Source organism: Aphidius gifuensis, linkage group LG2 (assembly GCF_014905175.1).
Source record: "Aphidius gifuensis isolate YNYX2018 linkage group LG2, ASM1490517v1, whole genome shotgun sequence".
NCBI classification, from domain to species: Eukaryota; Metazoa; Arthropoda; class Insecta; order Hymenoptera; family Braconidae; genus Aphidius; species Aphidius gifuensis.
In genome coordinates this window covers 815,442-832,925 of record NC_057789.1, presented here as the reverse complement: position 1 = coordinate 832,925, position 17,484 = coordinate 815,442, and the positions used below count along the sequence as shown (strand labels likewise).

The following is a 17,484-nucleotide window of genomic DNA, read 5'->3' as shown; positions in this document are numbered from 1 at the left end:
TAATATGTATCAATTGAAAATAATAAATGGTTAAAGATAAAAATCTCGTTAAAATATATTTAAAATATTTTTTTTTTCTCGAATAAAAAATATTTCTATGTACATCAAATTGAGTAGCAGAATATAATAATTTATGTAGACCATGTTGAGTTAAATTTCTCAATGACTTTCACCTTTTATATGTCGTTTCATTAATTATAACGAGATTAGAACTGGAATCAAGTTGCCATGACTCAACACACCCAACACACATTTGTGCAAACTCATCGTTAATAAAAACTTTCACAAATTTATTAATTTACTTATTTTAATCTTATCATTCATGTCTTGTGAATTTTTTTATTAACCCAATAATATTTAATTTAATACTATTATTTCAAAAAATTATATTGTTTTTATTATTTTCAAAATTTAAACATGTTTTTTAAATTGCAAAAAATAATAATCGATAAAAATCTGCAACATCATGAAATGTAATTATTCATTTTGTATTTTTTATTTATTTATTTATTTATTTTTACACGTGTATATATTGTTAATAAATATATATATAAATTAAATTTTAATTTTAAATAAGTGTTTGTGTTTGTGTTGGGGACTTGATGTGTGTTATGCTTCGATTAACACGAAAAGGAAGTGAGCCATTGACCGAAACATTTTCATTTTCGACCTTACTTGACGCTTCACTGACATCCCTCATATTAAATAATTTATATATAAGTCAAAATAATTAATATAAATAATTTTAAATACATTTTGAAAGATTTAACACAAAAAAATTTAATTAAATTCAATGGTTTTTAATTTTTTTTTAACCGCATTCAATTTAATTGTTTCAATTTTGATTTTTTTTTTTCTTTTTTTGGACATGTAAATTCATTTGGTGTAATTATTATTATTGCAAAAGAGTTTTAATATTTTTTTTTTAATTATATGAATATTTTCCTTTTAAAATTCATTATTGTTGTTATTTTTTTTATGCAGAAATTTTTTTTAATGACTAGAATATAATGTGTTTTGTTATATCGAGTTTTAAAAATAACAACGATTTTTTAAACCCGGAAATGACATGGTATTTGTTAAAATAATAATAATTGTTGGAAAAAAAGTAAAATAAGTTGAGCTTTTACGAGAAAAACGCCAGAAGGTTGATGAAAGATTTTTTTTTTTTTTTTTTAGTAGTTTAAAATACAATTTTTTTCTTTTTGTTAAAATAAATAATATTATCGTCAAGAAATAATTTGTATGGTAATGTTTATTTATAAATATATAAATAAAAAAAAATTATCATATACATTAGTTGGCCACAAAGAAAAAATACTGATATATAATTTAAAAATAATTTTCATGTCAAAATGATTAAATAAAATTTTACAAAAAAAAAAAAACAAATTAAAGATTTCAACTTGTGTTCCAACATGTCATTACTTTACAACAGGTCACGCGAATATCCCGTTAGGAAAGTCATATACATGTTTAAAAAAAAAAATTAAAAATATTGTTTAAATTTAAAAATGAATTGTTTTTTATTTTTTTTAAATGTAATATTTATTTTTTTTCATTTTAATTAGAAACCTTATTGCAAAATTGCTGAATCATTTTTAAATATTTAATTTTTTTAAATATTTAATTAATTTTTGACAGTTTAATTTCTAATGAAATATTTATTTGAGAAATTTTTTAAATGTATATTTAGTTAGTCATTAACACAGCTTAAAAATAGATGACCCAAAAAAATAATATTAATTTTTTTTTCGTATTGAAAAAATGAGTTTCACGCGAAACTTTCATTAATATTAAATTAAGATATTTATATAATAAATTTGATTGATGTGTTATTTCATTTACAAGTTTAAATTTTTTTTTAGCACAAATTTTTTTGGCTTCTATTCAAATGGCTGAAAATTATATGGATAAAAAAATTAAATTCAGTGCTTAATTTACTTGTGAAAATTTGACGTTATAAATTTTTAAAAAAGCTTCAACTTTTTGATACTATTTTAGCTTTTAATTGAACAGCTTGAAATTTTTTTTTGATGATTTTTTTTATCACTTATTTTATTCCAATCACATTTTCATTTCTATCCAACTGTCTGACATAAAAAAAATCAAATAAAAAAAAATTAAATTCATTGAAAATTGCTTGTTAAAGATTTTTCGTTGTCGTCAATATCGTGACATGATTTCTATCAGTTTGTCACAAGTACCACCGAGTCACGATTCACAAAAAAAAAAAAAAAACACACCAAATGAAAATAAATAATTAAAAAAAAATATATATTTATAAATTATATGATAAAAATTTTAAAAACAGGTTTTAAAAAATAAAGTAGAACACATTTTTTATGCGATTAGTTTAATACTCTAATAATTAGTGTCAAATAAATTATTATTAAGGAAAAAATATGATAAATAAATTTCATATTTGATAAAATCATGAATGATTTATTAAATTTATCACTATTTTTTACACTTGCATGCTTAAAACTTTCTATAATTAAATGACAGACATTATCGCATTAAAATCACCCTAATCGATTGAAAAAATTTATAAATACAATTTTTTAAATATAATATACCTTATAGCAATAATAATTTTATTGAAAAAATAAATTGACAAATAAATAAAAAGAAGATATAAAATGTAAATTTTTTTCTTCGCAAAGGGTATTTATATAAAAATCATAATTTCTCAGCTTTTATTTGTTGAAATTTTCTCCTCGAATTTTCTTTAGAAATTGAGGAAATAAAAAAAAAATTTTTAAGTAAAAATTTATATACATAAATCGCTTATTGTACAAGGGCTTTAATTATATTTTTCAATGCAATGAATAACATTGAACCATGGAATTTAAAAAGATTAAAAAAATTCATTTTTAATTTTTTTTTTTTCACTCTTTTGATACTTTTTTTTTTTCAAATTAAAAATAAAATAAGATACATCGTGTTGGAATTTTTTTCCTCTTATATATCTTCTTTATTTATTTTTTTTATTTTTATGTCGAGAATTTTTATCGTACCTTGACTTGTTTATCGAATTAATATTATTTTTTTTTTTTTTTCTATTTTTTATTTGACGCGTAGATATATGTGAACACATTAACGTCAAGTTGTTAGATTAGATTTTGGGAAATTAAATACAAATGTATTATTATTTATTTATAGGTGTAGTATGTTTTTTTTCATTTTATTTTTTAACTAGTGTGCGGGTCTTGATAATAATAATTGGTGAGAACATTTAAAGGCTTTTTTTATTTAGCTTTTTTTTTTAATGATTCTTGGTGAAGTGAATATAGACACCGGATGTACTTTATCATTTGAATAGATTTTCCAACCCTTTTAAAAAGAAGTACATGAAAATAATTTAAATTTTTTAATTATTTTTTAAATTCTTCCATTTTTTTTTTTTTTTGCAAAATAAATTACAATTTTCAGTCATTTATTTTTTCTATCTCATTATCTTAACTTTAAAACGAAAAAAAAAAAAAAATAATTATACAGTTAATTAAATTGAAGATAAATTGAACTATCTAAAAAATAAAAAAATAAAAAAATCAGATAAAACGCAAATCTGATATTTAGAAATAAGCATTTTAAATTCAAAATATTATTTTAAGATTATACGCATTTAAAAAGGACAAATATATAAAAAGTACAGAGCGAAAAAAATTAATAAAAAAAAACATGAAACAATGATTAAAGTATAAATTTAAAGGTAATGAAAAAAAGCACTTGGCTGAACGAGAAAGGGAGCTTGGAACAACAAAGTTGTTCGTGTATCAAACAATCTCTTTTTGTGTATTGCTCGAGAAAAAAAAAAAAATAAAAAGAAGAAGATACTCTCGTGGCAGATAAGGAGGACAAGAAAATATAAAAGAAGCAGAATAAAAAAAAAAAAAGCATTGCAAGGGGGTTGGAAATAAAAAAAAATATATATATGTATAAAAAATGAATAAAGAGGGATGAGATTTCGTGAAGAAAAAGTTGGATTGGAATTGTTTTTCTTAGTTTAAAGTGGTCCCACAATTTTCTCTCCTCTCTCCTCTGTCTCTCCTTTACTGTACCATGTTTCAATTTCATCTAGACTCTCCTCTTTCCTCTCTCTTCCTCTCTCTCTCTCTCATCTTTCCACCCCTTTTTTTGTTTATTTTTTTACTATATACACAACAACCCTTGGCATTGGTTGAATCAAATGAAATTGAGGCTCTTCAAACAATTCCATACATGTTTTAATAATAAACGAAAAATAAAATAAAAAAAAATATAAGCTTGCTAATTTAAAAAATTTAAATTCCATGTTTAATAAAAAAGAGTATTTTAACATTAATAAAATATGCTTTGATTAAAAAAAATATGAAACTTTAAAAAATGCAAATTTTTTTTTATCTCAAATTTATAATTTATTATTATATATACTGTTTTCTTTTTTTTTTATTCTCATTTTAATTTTATTTCATTTTTTTTTTTTTATTTCTGTATAATGCATATTAAAAAAAAACGTCAATATTAAATTTTTAATTTAAATAACGGAAAGTTGCATTAAAAAGATAAAAAAAGAATAGATAAAGTTTTCTAGAATTTTTCATTTATTCAATAGAATTTTATAATAGTAATAGTAGTAGTATTTATAAACTCCATAGTATAAAATACATAGTACTACATAATTTTATGTATAACACTATAAAGCACTTTGCACTACTATGACAGCATTTTTCGTCTAAATAAATTCATAACACTATTACACAATACTATTTAGTACTTTATACTACTATGAAATACTATGAAATACTATACGAATTATTATTCAGTATTTTATAGTATTATAAAGTACTATGTAGCTTAATAAAACTATGTAAAGCTCTATGTAAGCATAACATAGTGCTATTTAGCACGACATAGTACTGTACAAGCTTCTAATAGTAATTTATATAAACAAAATAATACTTTTTAACACTACAACAGCATAAAATAGTAATATCAAGTTCAATTTAACACTTTGAAATACTATGAAGCAGTAAAATAGTACTATGTAGTGCTATGTACACTAAAAACTGTACTTAGCACTATATAATAGCATTAAACAGCCAATATAAATTTATAATAATTGAAAAAATAGTAATGTATAATACTATATAACACTGTGATAACATAAAATAGTAGTACAAAGTTTAATATAATTCTTTTACACTTGTTTTCTATTGTAGATAATCAACAGCAAGTAATGCACTTTTTTCTTATTTAATTTATTTTGTTTTTTTAGGGATTAAATTGCATAGATAAATTATAATTTTATATTTAATCTAATAATATGCAAATAGTGGTTATTTGTTTAAAAAATATTGTCAATTATTATTGTTATTATTGTTGATAGTAATTATAATGGAAAACAATTGTTTTTGATGATATTGCTTGGTTGTTGATATTACCATTGTGAAAATTTGATAAGAGGTATTTATGAAAAGTCGATAAAATTAATTGAGTATTATTATTAATATTTATAGGTCATTAATTAAATTTTTATGTTGTATAATAATTCAAGAGTTAACAGAAATAATAAAATAATAAAATATTACCATCTTGAAATATAATTTATACATTTTTTTTTAGCTTTTATTTTTGTAAATTTAGAATTATTGTGTTGATGTATATTAATAAATTTATATTTCTGTAATAAATTGAATTTTTTATTTCAAGATGACAAGAGGAATGAGTGATAATATTTTTTTTTAATTTTTAATTTACAAGAAAATAAGGAAAAATAAATTTAAAAATAATAATAAAATTTTTTTCATGTTGAATAAATATTTACGTTACATATCTTGATTAAAATAAAAAAATATTTTTTATTTTTGTTATCTTTTTAGATCGATATATATAATTTTCATTTTATATTTCATTTAATTTATATTTAATATTAATGTGTATTATCTCAAGTGATGGAAATTTTTTTTAATCAAACTAATGACCTTGAAATGAGTTAAAAATAATAAATAAAGATTTAAAAATGATTAATATATTTTTTTCATAGCATCTTGAATAAACAAAGTTTATTTTTATATATATTAACTTCATCAAGCATCTGTCAACTTGACCAGCAATTATTTATGAAATAAAAAAAAAAATACAAGAGACAAGTAAAAAAAATTAGATTACATTCTCATTTGACCACAAGTCACGCCTCAGTTGTTCATAAAAATGTATCTCGAACGAAATAAAAAACAAAGATAACAGTAAAAAAAAATATATAACCAACCACCACATCAATTTTAAAATACAAAAATTAATAACAATAATATAACAAAAATTCACAAAGAAAAAAGGAAAAAAAAATTGTCACAAAACAATCATAAAATATAAAAGCTGATAAATATAAAATAAATATTAATAATAATACAATGAAAAAATAAAAAAAAGGGGTCATGTCTGGCTGAAAGAATAAAGATTGTAAAGACGAAGTAGAAGGGTAAAATATGAAATATAAAAAATTAAAAAATATAAATAACAAACACATTTGGCATGTGAAATATTTTTATTGGCTTTAAAAAAATTGCCACTTAAAATTCTTGCTGCATACCTTGTTTTATTTAAACAAACTAACAAGTAATATTTTTTTAAATTATATTTTTTTTCCATTTATATATATAATTATTTATAATATATTTTTTTTTTATATTTCTAATAAGTCATAACAATGCAGCAAGAGTAGAATACACAAACAAAAGCAAATAGATAAGAGAAAATATAAATACACGTATATAGAGGGTTGAAGAACAGATTGCCTCAAAAACTACCCCCTTTAATTTCCCCCCTGTGTATCAGTCTGAATATACATTGGAAATTTCGAAAGAGAAAGACAAACTCATCATATATACCAACGGTTTGCACAAAATTTTGATGAACAAACTTTCAATTATTTCTACAAAACTTTCATTACCTACTCGACAAACGAATGAAATCCATCTTTACTTTTCCAAATATATTATCATTATTTTTATTAAAAATCAATTAAAAAAAAAGCTCAAAAATTTGATTAATATTATTCTTAGTTAATTAAAAATTGAGCTTTATTTTTATGTACTCTTATTGGTTTTTTAAATGTAAACCAAACTGATGGTTAATTTTTAATTTCTAATTTTATTTTTAGAAAAACAGCAGGTATGCCTGAGTGCACCATAACAATGCCAAGGGGCGGAAAAGGCCCATGGGTCAGACAATTATACCAACGACCCAGAAGCAGGTAGTAAATATTCTAAAAAAAAAAAAATCCACCTTCGTTGACGCTTTCATGAGTCATTGTGGTTTGGAGCAAGTTTTTTTTATTATATTTTAACGACAAGTATTAAATAAAAATATAAATCAACTGTTCATCTTTTATTGTATTATTTTTTTTTGTTATAATTATTATAAAATTAGAAAAAAAAATCTGAGAATTGTGAAAATTTATTTCACAGAATTGTAGATAAATTTTAATTAACTGTATTTGTTTAAGTAGAGTGTAAAAAATTATGGGATAAATGAGAGTAAGTCTCACTCTTAATCAAAAATTCCCCCTTTGTTATTATTATTATTTTTTTTTTATTTTATTATTATACAAACACCTCGACACGCAATAATTTAAATGTATATAGATGTGTTTACATATGCATGAAGTGGAATTACAACTGGGTGTATTTATTTTATATATAACATCCCTTTAAATTTTTATATTTATTTTTTTTTACATCACACCCTCTAAGCCTTTTGGTGTAAATACAAAACCAAAGGAAATGCAAGTTAATATATACAAGAGAGCATGTGCAAACTAAGTTTAAATAAAAAAAAAAAAAAAAAATCGATAGAGTATTTTTTAAGAGATGAAAATTATATCAAAGAAATTTTTGTCATTTAATTCGCATATGGGTGTTGAGTCTAATTAAGAAATATAAAAACCACATTTGACATCAAAGAAATTTATATTTATACAAATTTAAATTAGAAAAGTATGTAAAAAAAAAATAAATTAAAAATATATTTTGGTTTCTCAATTATTTCTACTACGTGAAATAAGAAAAAGGGGATGAAAAAAAAAAAAAAATAATAACTAAGGTAAAAAAGAAATCATAAGAAGAAGAGACGAAAAAAATAAGAGAAAAAAACTTGGTAATTTAAAAAAAATGGTCTGTATGAATATTAAAATTTGAAGAATGTCGGGAGAGAAAGAGAGAGAGAACAGTGTGGTATGAAGGGTCGAGAGAATGAAATTGTTAAAAAATTTCATTAGTTGAAAAAGATAAAAAAATAAAAACTAAGATATTTATTTTGTCTGTCTAGTAATAACTTGTTCACCTTTCTCAAACTTCAACAGTAAAAAAAATGAAAAAAAAAAATAAAAAATAAAATAGACATTGAAGAAAATACATAGGGGTAAATTTTCCACCGATGAACATTAACATTCAGAGTGCTTTGTTAATTCTCCCTTTGGTTATTCAAAGAGCATTATAATTCAAAATTCAGTGTCTCCCAAAAACAAACCCTTGTGTCTCGTCTTCTTGTCCAGCAATTAAAATTCAAACAAATTAATATGTATTATTATTTACACACACCATTAGCAATAATTAAAAAATATATTTTTAAATGAAAAATATCAAGGTTTAATAATTAAATAGTTGATTAAGCAATTTTTTAAATTTATATATTTTTTAATTATTATTTGAATATTGTTAATTACGTTTTAGATGATGGAGTTGAATGAAAAAAATTTGTTTGTGTTTGAATAGTTGATAATTAATAATTGATTGACAAATAATATAATAAGTAAAGTTTAATAGAATGTTATTGAATTTCAATGTGGATACAGGGATAATCGATTGACAAGAAAGTTTTGTCCTTTATCCACAAGCGGTACACCACCAATGCATTTTCCAAAACCAAAGTTAAATTGTCTTCGAAGCATTCTACACTCAATTTCCCTCTCAAAATCATCACCCACGAGTTTAATGTTCATAAACTTTTTTTATTCACATTGTCTCTTTCTATTCATTCACATTTTAGATAGCTAAACTCATTTATCATGTTTCTCATTCCACTTTAACCACCATCAGACTTCATTCACTTTGTCATTTTCATTAATACACGAATTGTAAAATACACTGATGAATACAATTAACCCAATTTTGTACTAAACACACGCGTCAAAATTAATTAATTAATTGTCAAAGGTACAATTGTGTAATAATTAAATTAATGATGAAATTATTTTTCATATATAAATTTGTAATTGGTATTGTGTTATTTTTAAAAAATAAAATTTAATTCAATTTATTTTTAAAATTTATCAATTAATATTTTCATAAATATTTTAATGATTTTTCTTATTTTTAATTTGGTTTTTTTTTGGCTTAAATTACTTTTGCATATTTTATATTTCATCTTTATTGCCGCTGCAATATTAATTATAAATTCTCATTAATTATGAAATTTAATGTGAAAAATTTAATAACCAGTAAAAGGCTAGATAAAATTTATATATACTATATTGAGGAAAATTTTAATTGGTGAATATATTGATCCTGAAATTTGTAAATAATTATATGAAAATATATATCAATTTAATTTGTTAATAATATATCAATCGATAATTTGCATATTTATGTATTCAATTATGTGCGTTATCATGAATATGATTAAAAGAAAAAAATATTAACAAATGAAATTGGATAAAATTAAAGATAATAAATAACATTCGGGTTAATTTAATTTGTGGGAGTGAATCAGGTGGGTGGTTAATATTAATAGGCTCGTTTTTATGAGGCTAGATGTTTGTTGTTTTTTTTATCATCATTAGAATTGGCAATGACGTAAAGAATATTCTAGATAAAAAAAAACAACTGGAACTAAAAAATCATGTACATATTTTAGAGAATATTTGACAATTTAATTTTTAAATTTATCCAAGTAAATTTAACAAAAAAATGAAATGAAATTGTAATATAATTTTAAAATTAAAAATAATTTACAATTAAAATATTCACTTGCGAGTGAAAAATAAATTCATTAAAAATTTGTACTCAAAATATTTACTCTCAATACCGTTAAATATACTCCAAAATTAAATTTTCTAAAAAAAAACTTGAATAATTTACTTCGACATATATTTAATAACTAGTTATTGTAAAACCAAAAAAAAAAAAAAAATATTAAAAACCCTTCAGATAAGATTGTTGGAATATGATAAATTGAAAAAATAAAAAAGAGGATTTGTTTACATGAGAATTTAAAAAAATATATATTTATAAAATATAATTTTTTGAATGAAAGAGAAAACATGAACGTTTCAGGTTTCCAAGACGTCGGGACATAGCAAAGGGCAACAGATGTCCATACCTGGTCCTGAGAACGGTCAAATATAAAAAAACGTAAAAAAAAAAAAAAAAAAAAATATAAATCTAATATAATGAACACTAGGATCCCTTAAAAAAAGAAAAATAAAAAAATAACTCAACAAAGCACTAAAAATATAATATATCCAATAAGATCTTTTTATTATTTTAGTTTTTTTATTTTTTTATTATTTTTTGTCTAAAAAATATTCAAAGGATGATCGTTAATTTCCATTACCAAAAATCAAAATGATATATTTAACGACTTTTGTTTCCTCCAAATGGACTACCTTTATTTTCATGGACATTGTCTGTGAAGGGAATTTATTCAATGTACATATATGTAGCAAGTAATAAAGAGAACATTGTAAATTTTATTGGCTCTTCTTACGGTCACGCATTAGCTACCGACAAAACATTGTTCATACACGCATTATAATTACACTATTATTATTTCAATAAAAACAAAAATCATCAAAATTTATTATCATCATTTTTTTCAACCCCGGTTGTAGATTTATTACATCCCCTTGTCATAAAACATAATAAATGACTGAAAATTAAGCCTAAAATTTTGAGGATGAAAATTAAAAAAAAAAAAGGCAATAGTTTTGCGGCGACGCTTTGAAAAAATAAAAAAACATCGATATCAATCACCGGATGTGATCCTAATGATGTTTCTCTTTTTTTTTTTTTTAACTGCACGACCACCAGTGGGATATTTCTTTCGGCAAAAAAATAAAAATAGAAAATGACTTGGTAAAAATTAAAAATTCCAGGAAGGAAAACTGTGTGAAATTTAAAAGCCAAAAAAAAATATTTTTAAATGGAAAGTATGGCAAATTTGATAAGCACCTGATTACGATTTTCATTCTAGATAAAAAACAATAGAAAATTGGGGTTGTTTATGTATTTTTCTATTTTCTAGAATTAATTTTGTGACTGTGTATTTTTTTTTTTTTCATGTTAACGACCCGACACTGTATCAGATTACATGTAAAATCGGAGCAAAGAAGCCTTTTTTCTTTAGCTATAAATTAATTTAATTGAATATTTTTTAATTTTATTTATTAACCTTTCTATTGCATATATTTAATTTTCGAATAATAATAATATTAGCTTTGAAAATAAATAAAATTAAAAAATTGCTTGAATAATTTTTGGAGTATAACCGTTACACTCATGACAGATGGTGAACAAATAAAAAATACTCCGTAAAAAATATAAAAATAAATATACAAAAATAAGATAAAATATAAAATAAATTTTTATTTTTTTGGAGTAATAAAAAACAATATGCTAGACACGTGTAAAATCATCAATAAAAAATGAAAAAAAATAAAATCCAATTTACGCGAAAATTTTCCAAGGAAAAAATCAAAATTAATTTGATCTTTTAAAATCTTAAAATGAGATGAGAAATAATTAATTATTTAATTAATAATTGGCAATTTATTAACATTTATTTTTTATAATTTTAGAACGTCTGTGAGGTGGCGCCCCGCGTGGAAACTTTTCGTACAAACAGCTGCCGGCTGCCAGACGAAATGAGTAAAAAAAAAAATGTCGAATAAAAAAACTGCTATAATGTTATGTCAAAATATAACAAGTATGTTATCAAAATGAATTTTAATAATTTTTTCGATCTAAGCAATTATCTTAAAACTATTTTTTTAACTTACCGGCGCGGCCAAACACGTTGATAGGATGAAATCCAGTTTAAATTATTTTTTTTACACTGTCACTGGTGTTATATATAAAAAAAAAATAAAAAACAAAAAAACGACAGATGCTGAGTAAACAAAAATAAATCCTTGGTAAATCCGTATCGTAATTTTATTTTTTTTTTTGTCAAATTAAGCTCCAAAAAAACCAAAAAATCTTTTACGTTTTTTGTATTTTTCACTAATTAATAGCACAATTATTTTCACAAAAATAATTAATCAACAAATTAAATAATATTATTTGACAATAATAATAAAAAATCACTTTAAAAGAAAAAAAAAAATAACAAAAAATCGTTATTAATTATAAAAAAAACAAATCACAATTTCTTTAGGGAAAAAAAGAAATATGAAATTTTCACTGGTTTAATTAATTGGTTAATAAAAAAAGCCACAAAATATATAAAATTATTTGAAAATATATTTATTTATTAACTGGGTTGAGCTTGATATCTCGTGGCGCGACTAACAGCGTGGATTACGACGCGCGCTCCTCGTGTTGGTCGGCGCGGGAATGACTGGAGGGTCGCGCTTCGGGCTGATGGTATTGGTGGGGGGAGATGAAAAAACGAAGAAGAAGAAAAAAAAATCATATGGGGGTTATTGTCGCGGTAGGAGAGGGCAATTGACACTGGTGGGAGAAATGCCAATCGACACAATATATTTATAAAGTGGGGAGAATATATTTGATATCAAAAAGTAGAGGTGGAAAGGTACAAGAGTGGGAAGAGGGTTACTTCGAGATGAATCTATTTTGCAGTGGGGGTAATAAAATTAAATAATAGGCCTCGAGTGGGGGAAGAGATGAACAATTGTCATTGGTTTGTTAAATTATCTAATTAAAAATATTTCATTATCAATTTATAATTTATTTAATTTGTTCAACTTTTTTCGTTTTTTTTTTAATTTGAAGTGGTTTTTTTTTTTGGAGTTTTGTTTTTTAATTTAATTTTATATACGACAAGGCGTCAAATATAATTTCAATATATTTCAGCGAGGGTTGTTTTTATAATGGGGATGAATTTGACAAGACTGAGGGATTATTTTGATTGTCAAATTGACAACTGTTGCAATTCACGAGGGTTTGTCCATTGATTTTTATTTTTTTGTCAAAGAATTAAATAAGAAAAGATTATTTAGCTAAATAATGTTAAATAAATATTGCAAGTCAAGTTAAATAATTGCACAAAAAAAAAAGGATAAAAAAGAAAGTTTTTTATTTTTGATAAAAAAGTTTAATTACTTTTAAAATTAGAATTTTAAAAAAATTAAAATTGGAACACATAGTTGATGTATATTTTCTTTTTTATCTTTAATTTCTATTTAGTTGTTTTAGATAATGCAAAGTGGAAAAAAAGGAGAATAATGTAAAATAAATTAACTAACTTTGGATAGATAAAAAATTTATTCAGAGAAATTTAGACTAATATAAATTATGGCGAAATAGTATTAACAAAAAAAAAAGGAAAAAAAACATTCCATTGGTAATGTTGGTAATATTTTACAAGTGATTTAATGAACGATAACATTAACATTTAATAAAACAAGTTATCGTTTTTAATGTTACGATGTTACAAGTATATATAATTTTTTTTATTTTATTTCTATTTTATATGAGTAAGTATTTAGATTTTTTTTTTTTCATTTTTATTCTCAGGAAAAATACCTGAGATTTTGTAAATAAAGTTGACCCAGATAACAAGTTCAAGTGTCTTTTTTTTTTTTTTTTTTTTCGAGTGTCGATACAGATATGTACAATTGTGTACATACGACATGTAAAAAAAAAAAAAAGATTAGTCAAACTCGAGTGTATCAGGCCACGTAATTAAATATCTTGGCAAACCAACAATTTTTTTTTTTTTAATCATCATTAAAACAATGATTAAAAAAACCAAAAAAAAATCCCCAAAATTATCTGGCTAATTTTAAAACTATTTCACAAACATAAACCACAATTTCATCATCAAAAATCAAAATTTTTAAATTAAAAAACTGAAATCTATTTTTGATTATTTATTTAATAACTATTGAATTTTATAAAAATTTTTTTTTTTGCTCCTAAATACAAGTCAAACATTATTCTTAGATTATTATTTTAAAATAAAAAATAAAACCAGTGGTGGGCATTGTGTAATGGGAAGTAGAACAGGAGGTAGAATAATAGCAAAAAAAAAAAAAAAATTTTAAATAAAAAAAATAAATAATAAAGAAGAAGATGAAGAAAAAGAAGAAAAAAAAATTTATAAATTGAAGAAGGAAGAGTAAAATAATAATAAAAAAATAAAAAAATAAAAACGACGTTATTACATTTCCACGTAGAACGTCATGGGAGGGCTTTAATTTCAGAAGTATTCAAATTTATTTAAATCCAATTTCCTCGACTTCCATATTAAATCCGTTGTGTCGTGGTTTTCACCCCTTATACAACCACCCACTCTACCCCTCTATATTTTCCTCCCTCTCTAAATATCTAATTTATATTTTTTTATATATTTTTTCATATTTATTTTCGTAAATATTTAATTATTTATTTATTTTTTTATTTTTTCATCCCCCAATGTTAATCCAATTCATTTTCTGAATCAACACGAAGGTTATACAGTATATTTCCAATGAAATCATTGCTTGTTGTTGCATCTATTATAGACATTGTTCATTGACCTGGAAGATGAAGATAATAAATTGCAAATTATGATTATATACATCTGTAAAATCTAATTTTCTTGAGAAAAAATATTTATACAATTTATACATGAATGAAATATTACTTTTATAATTATATATTTCATTATTATTATCATTTGAATTGAGGAAAATATAATTGTCAATCAAGCTTTTTTAATATTCATTATCATCAAGTGGATCAATTTTATTTGAATTTATTTTTCATCATAATATTTGTTTTTTTTTATTTATTTTTTTATACGTATTTTTAACAACAGGAAAAAAATTATTTAAAAATATAATAAGAGTAATAATAATGATAATATGAGTATTTATGTATAAAGATAATGATTTTTTTTTTTTCTTCAATTTTCAAAAATAAATTTATGAAAATAGGAATTTTTCTTAAAATATTATTTGAACTATCCTTTATTTAAATCCACATTAATCTAATTAATACTGAAAATAAAATTAAAAAAAAATTACAAAATATTAATGTTAAAAAAAAATTAAATTTATTGACATTGAAAAATAATAAAGATAAAATAAAAAAATCATGTAATCAAAAATATTGATGTTAAAAAATTAAAAAAAAATAATATTAATTAAACTAATTTTTAATTCTAGGCTATTTCTTATACTTCATTGTTCATTGAGTGAGCTGATGGTTAAGTCGGCAAGAGCCCTGCCTACAGTGCTTGCGGTCTCAAGTTCAAATACTTCTTGTCGATATATTAACTCAATAATTTAGATTCAGGTATCTTTCCAGTGGATCTTTTTCTGCATTATTATTTTCAAAATAGGGTTAGGGGCAAATATAATTTAGCATAGACCATTTGAACAAACGCACTTGGACTATGCCAGGAAATATTTGCCTCTAATTTCTGATATATATTTTTATTTTTTTGAAAAAAAGATAATGTAATACACCTACACATATCCTATCTATCTCTCTCTCTCATAATTATCCATGACAACTTTTTTTTTTATAATAGAATACTATTATAGCACTTTTTAATGATTTGTTAAGCTATGATATGCTAAATAGTACTATTTAATACTATGAAAGTGTTATAGAGTACTTCATAGTGTTATTTAAAAATACATAGTGCTCTATACTGTACTGTCATTCTAAATAACATCATGGAGTACTATGAAATTTCCCAATAGTATGTAAAGCTACTTTAAAGTATACTAAATAATACTAATTATGTTCTATAGACTATGGTTGAATTCATAAGCAATGAACTATTAAAATATTCAATTGAAAAATAAATTAATTACAAATTTATCAAAAATATATCATTATAAATAATTCAGTAATATATTCAATAAATTTTATATCTCCTTATCATCTTACAAAGTGTTAGACAAATAATTTGCCTAAAAAATTTAAAACCTGTTATTTTTTTTTCTGTATCTATAAAATAGAATTAAAAAAAAAATAAAATAAATCAACATTTATATGCTTATTTACTTTTGACTGAACACGACCAAGTAAATAATAATAATATTTTTTATTTAATATAAAAATAATTTTTATGAAATTTATATTAAATTTAATATTAATCGTCAAACAGATGTATGTACTTTTCGTGATATTGCATGAATTATTTAAATTAATATTCACGTATACAAAATACATATAAAATAAATGAATTTATAAACAAAAAAAATTAAATTAAATTTCAAATAAAAAACATGTATTTTGATAATAACAATAATAATTAAAAATTAAATTAAAAATAAATAAAATTTAACCTTTTTTTTTCAACTAATTTTATAATTTAGTTTTAAAATTTTTTCAAAGCTTCAAGGTTTATAAAAGTTTTAAAAAAAAATTCACCAGTTATTTACAGATGATAATAATAATAATAATTTTTATTTATTTAATTTTTGTTATCTTTTTTTGACTCACTTACTCACTTGGTTGATACAGTTTGTCTCTACGAATAGATAAATAATCTTAATTGGCTACGTCCCGGGGATCTCTCGATCTTAATTGCACTACTTGATAAAACTAAACTGGCTACAGTCAAAGTAGCTATTTTATTTATATATTTTTGTATTTTTAAATTTAAATTATCTTAATGAAATTTTTTTTTAAATTTAATTTTCATTCAATTGAACTTGGACAATGATTGGACGGATCGATTGATAGATTGACAAGTCATCCTGACTATCACCGGATGGCTCTTGATAATATTTTTTTATTTCACAAATATCCGTGGGAGAATTTAATGGCCTTGATAAGAAAAAAATTTATAAAAAACCAAAAATAAAACAACCAAAGATAAGAGCAAAAAAAAAAAAAAGCTCTCAAGAGATTTCTTTGTTTTTTTTTTCCTCTTTTCCAACACATTGCTGCAAAAATTTTCCATCTATTTTAATTTTCATAAATAAGAATTCTCTTTTTTTTTTTCCTTTCATTTATTTATTATTTTTTTTTTTTATTTTGGGAATTTATGGAAAAAAAAACTCATTATTTCTTTCACGTTGAATTGTGCAATAACAACGTGCCGAGATAATTAAAAATAAATAAAAAAAATATAAAATAAAATAAACAATTCATCGATCGTAAAACAGACGAGTTGCAAAATTAAAATAAATATTGTAAAATAAATCTCATTAGTTCTAAAAATATATATATTCAAGTATTTAAAATTTTGTTATTTTATACTTGAATTTATTTACATCTCAATTATACAACTTTCATACCAGTAAATTAACAAAAAAAA

General features: G+C 22.1%; 1 protein-coding gene across 3 annotated transcripts in view; it reads right to left on the bottom strand.

Annotated features, from left to right (window-relative positions):
- The window catches only part of LOC122848147 (TOX high mobility group box family member 3-like), a 139,317-nt gene that overhangs the window by 33,347 nt on the left and 88,486 nt on the right, over positions 1-17,484 (bottom strand). The window contains exon 1 of one of the 3 annotated variants that reach the window (XM_044146007.1): positions 12,041-12,608. The exons of the other annotated variants lie outside the window; for them this stretch is intronic. The gene's annotated coding sequence lies outside the window, so the exon portion shown is untranslated. Of the gene's footprint in view, positions 1-12,040; positions 12,609-17,484 lie in introns of those variants that run through there. 3 annotated transcript variants of the gene reach the window in all.